Below are 6,417 nucleotides of genomic sequence, written 5' to 3'. Positions count from 1 at the left end.
TGTGTGTTTCTTCTCTCTCCTCCTCTCCCCTACTCTCTCCTGGGCCCATGACTTGGAGCACAGTCTGTTGCTTCAACTTTCTAACTAAATCCAGTGTTCTAGGGTAAGAAAGAAGAAAAACAGTGAAAAATCAAAACAGTGCACCCCGTACCTGAAAGCCATGTGCCTCCCTAAGGCATTTTGCCAAAGACTGAAGGTGACCAGAAATGGTGCCTTCAGACTGAGACATCACCAGTAAAGGAGAGTATTCCTTTGGCCTCACCATGCTGGAAGGTACAGCTACAGAGCAAGTAATGTCCTTCAGCTCTCCAGGAATTGAAATTCCTTAGAACGCTGGTAACAACGGAAACTTATCCGAGAACGATTGTCATCTGAGGAGGCTGATTTTCATACCCAAATTGGGGGTTTCAAGGAGCAAATTTGGACCAAGGATGCTGCATCAGGTGTTTCCAGGTTCTTGGCAACAGGGCTGTAAAATATTTAATATAAAATAAAGTAAAAATAAATAAATAAATTTAGAATAAATATAAAATTTTAAATAAAATATAAAATATTTAACTATAAAACACTTTGATAGAGTTTTTAACAGGCACTAGAAATTAACCTACCACTGAGATTGACTATGTTCATCCTACCATTTAAAAGAAATAAAGAAGAAAGACAGCAATCACTGAGAGTCAAAAGATGACTCCTCGCTTGTCATTGACATCTTTGACTATAACACTAGGAAAGAATCACTGACCTAGCAAGCCTGGTTGAATACAGAGCTTTCTGCTGAGGAGACTCAACCCACAAAATCCTTTGGCTGTAGGCTGTGGGCAGAGGGCATTTTCCTGAAAGGAAGACACACAAAGGCTCACCTGAGCACATGCACAGAGCGATCCATTAGCTCATTTGGATCTCCAATCTGTAGATCTGGAGGGCTGGAGGGCAGCGAGAGCCATTTTGATACAGACAGAGGCAGAATTTGCTCTATTTCAATTTTAGAATCTGTGCTAAAATGGGCAATTTAGAATAATAAAGCTATCATGTGCTTCTGGGTCTCTCTCCTGGCTTTTGAATTGTTGCATTTAGATCTTAACTCTTTGCTACGGATGCTCTGTCTGGAATATCTTACTGATCTGCTGACTTTGAATATATCCTGTTTACGGAGTGAGAGGGAATAATAACTGAGTGTCCTTTCATGGGGCTGATCCATCATAGTGTGGTGGCAGCTGCCTCGGGAAGGTGATCCATTTTGCCGTTTAGTGTTCACCTCATTTCTGCTAAAAAACTCTCCCCCAAATTGGCTCAAATGGACATTCCATTGGCTATCAGTGAAGAGACTAAGAGACACTTCCAGCTTGCACATTTCTTCTACTAGAAGGCTGGCGACAGAGCTTTGCAGGACTGAGCAGCCCCAGCAACATCTGGCACACAGACACTGGGGAAGACAGAGAAGACCTATCTAAGTGGAAGATGTTTAAGGATCCTACATCAGTGGATTGCACAGCAGAGTCCCAGCCCCCAAGCACCTGTTATCGGTACAAAATCCTGGGTCTCACCACACACCTACTTGATGGGTAGCCTTGGGAACAGGAGGATCCAGTTATCACCGGAATCCAGATGGTTCTCATGGCCAGTGAAACTCAACTGTTTTCTCAGAGTGGATGTCTAGAATGAGCCAAACAGACATCATGCATTAAACATCATGCATTAGATATCCAGATTAAGTTAGTGCAAGGTAACAATTGCTGGATGAAACATTGACCACACACACACACACACACACACACACACACACACATGCGCGCACATCCTTAATATATGTGTGTGTATGTATACAAATAAATGTATGTGTAGATACATTTAATATATCAAAGAAAAAGGAAAAAATAATTGAACTGAAATTGAACACAGGAAGTAAATAAATGATTTACTGAAAAAAAATCAAATGTTTAATATACATAAGACCTAACAGCTGCATGAAACCTGGACAATGGTCATTAAACAATTTGTTTTTCTTTAATTAGATTAGAATAATTAATATGCATAGTATGTGCTTTGTCTCAGATATTGTAGAGATTCTGCTGACTTTGAATATATCCAGTTTATGGAGTAAGATGGGAAAAATAGCTGAGTGTTCTTTGATATGGCTGGTATTCACTCACCTTAAAAATGGACACTTAGGGCTGGTAAGATGGCTCAGTGGGTAAAAGCACCCGACTGCTCTTCCGAAGGTCCAGAGTTCAAGTCCCAGCAACCACATGGTGGCTCACAACCACCCGAAATGAGATCTCACGCCCTCTTCTGGTGTGTCTGAAGACAGCTACAGTGTACTTACATATAATAAATAAATAAATCTTTAAAAAAAAATGGACACTTAGAGTAGTGGTATAGCTCTATTCTGAGGAATTAGCATATAGTATTTTTTATTAATTAAAAGCATACCTACATCTATAAACAGGAATGGTCTTATATTTATCATTTATATATACTTACATTTTTACAGCAATTAAAATATGTTCAATTTTGCTTTTGCACCAACATTTTGGCAACAGGTTACATGTGCAGGGGTGGGAGAGAGAAGGGTTAGTCATAACTTGTCTAAGTTCTCAGAACAAGTAACTGGTAAGCACTCAGTCCCAAATGGAATGCCCATATGATCCCCACCCCCACCTGCACCCCCCACAAGGCTCAAGAAACACCATGGAAGATGGGGGCATAAAAATGTAAGGACCTGAGGAAGAAATGGAGTATCTATCATGGGGCCCTGTCTTCTGTGCATGATGTGGCCGTTTTGTTCCTGAGCTTGCAGCTGCTGCTCTTCTGTGTACAAGACGTGCACAAGATTGGACTCGTCACCATCCTGCATTGGAGGGAGAGAAGTTCACAAGGCCCCTCCCCTTCCTAAAAGTCTGGCAGGCAGCGGATGGTTTCTAGACAAAGAAGAAACATTTCTTTCGTGACATAAGGAGCCCATACTCCTATAAATAGCCCTTCCCCCCCATGTCCCTGTAAACAACCCTATTGAAATTCATTGGTGTGCTTGTGCGCGCTCTCTCTCTCACTCTCATACACACACACACACACACACACACATCATGACAGTAGAAGGGGTCTAGTTGGGAAAAGAAGGTGTAATGGGAGTGAATGTAATCAATTTGTATTATAGTCACACATAAAATGCCACAATGAAGCCCATTATTAAATATAGTTAATATCTGCTAATAAAAACTTTTTAAAAAGAGAAATTAATAAAATATTATACTATGTTATCTTTTGCAGAGTTGAAAATGGTGGCAGATATATATATCCTGATACGGAAAGCTCTCTAAAACATAAATGAAAGAGAAATTTGCAGCAAATTTTCTCACTTATGTAAGACAAAAATATACATAATGTCTGCATACAAGTAGCACATACAATCTTCTATATAATATGTATTTGGCAAATATCTAGCAAATTGGTAAATTTTACAATTTTATAGCTTTTAAGATCCTTTGTTTGCTTGCAGTGCTGCAAACTAGTCATGTGGCTCTGTGCTTTTGAGACAGGATGTGTATGGTACATGGGCAGGGAGCTACAGCCTTGCACACGCTAAGCAATGCTCTGCCACACAAGTGCATACTTGGAAGGGTCTCTATTCTCTTTCGGTAGCTTGCTGTTCTGGAGGAAACATACCCTATTGGCCTTAGTAAATGGTCTCAGCAATTGTTTGATGAATTACACTTATATAATTAATAAACTGGGCAGTTGGTGGCCAATTTCCCAGAGAGATGCCCAGTCAGGGCTCTCTCCAAGACTCATTGCCACCATGATGGTAAGGCACATCAGAGACAAACAAGCAGACATTTAAGTCACCTTGCTTCTTAACCCCAGGTTTGATGCTCCAGATATTAGCATCTCAGTGCTCAGACATTCAGCCTACCGTCTGCTTCCATGTGCTCTGCCAGACTCTGGACACCCTGTGCCCCCCCTCCCCCAGCTCTGTTTTCAGTGCATGCTCATGTCCGTGTTTCCCAGTGATCCCTATAAAACTGTGACAGGAGTCTTGAAGCCAGATGTGCAATTACAAACTAAAAGTTGGTGTCACACCCTTGATTGGTCTTTCAGGGCTTTTGCCTTTTCTTTACCCAGCCTGCTAGGCTTCTCTCTGGCCTTCTACTCTCTTCTGTTAGTAAGTCACACAATTTCCAAGAAAACTTTTGATCTCTGGATGCTGCAGCCCCTGATCACTTGATCTGGCCCTACCCCATGCCTGTGGAGCAGTCTCTACTGACTTCTCCACATTGGCTCCATCCATTTCTTTCTGGACAGACATGGAAAAGTGCCCTTTCTGGGGACATGCCAAAGTTCCCTTTAGTCCTTCTGCTGTCACTGGGAAACCTAAGGTCCTCAGATTTGAGCAATTTAAGAATTAGTATGGATCAAAGAAGGCCAAGGCATACCTACTGCCTGCATGAACCTGACAGAACAAAGTAGTCACATATTTATGACCCGCCATTCTGACTCTCAAGCCTGTACTTGTGAAACTACTATTCCTGCCTTACCCTGATGTTGAGCCTGAAGCCCAGGTGGGATCTCCCCCGTCTCTCACAAGCAGGCAGTTATGAATGGAGGTGTTCCGCTAGCTCATGCATTGCTCCCATCTGTATAACCTGCCCTTGCAGGACTGCATAAGCTCTTGATACCAGGACATACTGCTTTCCCCCAGCCAACACTCGTTTTTGTGAGGTCATGATGCTGTTTTCCAAGGTCATGGCAACCTGACTTTGGAAGTCATGAGTTAAAGCGAGTGTTTGCACTCTGAGCTGACTGTACAGAACAGGTTTCAGCTGGAACAGACAGGCCACTGTTGGCACAGGCTTGCATTCTCACTAATCGAAGGTGGTGGCAGGATTGTGAGTTTGAGGCCAGCCTGGGCTGTATAGTGGGATCCTGTTGAAGAAGATCAGAAAAAGAGGGAGAGATGGGTGGGGAGCAGGACGAAGAGGAAGAGGAGGAGAGGGAGCAAAGGAAAGGGAGAGAAAGGGGAGGGAGAAGGGGAGGAGAAAGGGATGGGGAGAGATGTCCAGCAATCATAAGAGCCAAAATCTGCCTATAGTCATTCTGGGACATCCTGAGCCAGCCTAGCAGTCAGGCCAGGTGCAGCTCTTCCCCCCCCCCCCCCTTCCCGAGAGGGATTACTGTCAGATTTAGAGAAATCATCTCACAAGTGTTCTAACCTGAGCTCAAGCATGAAGCGGCAGGTGTAAGAGGATGTCAACCCTCACCTATGGCAGGGTCCACTCCTCTTCTGTGCTTTGCCCCTCCATCTTGTTGCATCCTGATTTTGTTGCTTGGTTTTGTGTCCGGAGATCTTCATAGGCCAGGTGAACATCGCAGTGAAACGCGGTGGCTTTGTGCATAAGGACTTCATTTTTCACAACCATCCTTCTAATAAAAACTGTTTGAAGAAGGAGAAATTGAAGGTTTCTGAGGTTTAAGCCAGGTTGTCATATAAATCATCATCTCTCCTGGACAAAGCAGCCATTGTCTGCGGGAGTTGGCATGACGGAGAAACCACAAGAGGGCGCACAAAGCCTCGAAATAAATGCTCCGTCTATCCTGGACGCTAAGGAGGCAGAATTGCCAACCCCAGCGCTGGAGGACTCTAACTCCTCCAGACATACGAATGTTCTAGAAGCCCTTCGGGGATGTTTTCATGGTTAGACAAAGAATAGCACTGCAGGTGCACAGAGGGGAGATGGAGGAGGAGTGTTGAGAAGAAAGGGAGTGATTGGCAGGGGAGAAGGGATAAGACAGAAAGACCAAAGGCAAGGAGAGAGAAGAGACGGGTGGGTGGGAGGGACGGGTGGAGAGAAGACAGGAAAAGGAATGTTGCTTTTTATAGGGCCGAGAGACACGGAAGTCTGGTGTTTCTGTGGACCAGATGGTGTGGCAGGGGAAGGGACCAGGCTGCGGCTTCTCTGGGGGAGAAAGCTGGATGTCTCCCAGGTCTATGAAGTCTGAAGTATGGCATGAGCTGTCTGAGTCTCTCAAGGGCTTTCCCAGCCTGTTTGCCAGCCTGCAAACTTACCCTTTCTTTGTTGTCATTTTAAAGTCACAACTTGCCTTGACCATGAACATCCTCCTGGCAAACAAGGCCTCATTTTGACGTCAGCAGGCCAGGAGGCAAGAGAAGGTGGGCCTGGTAGTAATGACTCCCAGCTGCTTCACGATCACATTTTATTACTGATTATGTAAAACTTTGAGATAATGGAAAAGGAAGTAAGTTGTTGGTTTTTGTTTTCCATTTAAAAATATGTCAGCCCAACGAGAATGGGTAATATTTTGCAAGCTCTTCCTGTATTTGGGGTAGAGATGTAACCTCTAACATTCAAGTGGCATGGGGAAGGAACTGGAATTATCTCTGTCACAGAGGTGAAGTGACTC

General features: G+C 43.8%; 1 long non-coding RNA gene across 2 annotated transcripts; it reads right to left on the bottom strand.

Moving 5' to 3' along the window:
* Window positions 1-54: 54 nt before the first annotated feature.
* LOC110308183 lies at window positions 55-5,526 on the bottom strand. Of its 2 annotated transcripts, XR_003835979.1 has the most exons (5): window positions 5,256-5,526; window positions 2,720-2,848; window positions 1,556-1,653; window positions 743-833; window positions 55-469 (listed from the first exon to the last, which is right to left on the bottom strand). It is a non-coding gene; the product is annotated as an uncharacterized LOC110308183 (long non-coding RNA). The 2 variants fall into 2 exon arrangements; XR_003835980.1 differs by lacking the exons at window positions 2,720-2,848; window positions 5,256-5,526 and adding an exon at window positions 2,151-2,231.
* Window positions 5,527-6,417: the final 891 nt, after the last annotated feature.

The sequence above is a fragment of the Mus caroli genome, chromosome 2 (assembly GCF_900094665.2).
Source record: "Mus caroli chromosome 2, CAROLI_EIJ_v1.1, whole genome shotgun sequence".
In the NCBI taxonomy this organism is placed as follows: domain Eukaryota; kingdom Metazoa; phylum Chordata; class Mammalia; order Rodentia; family Muridae; genus Mus; species Mus caroli.
This window is presented reverse-complemented; position numbering and strand designations above follow the sequence as displayed.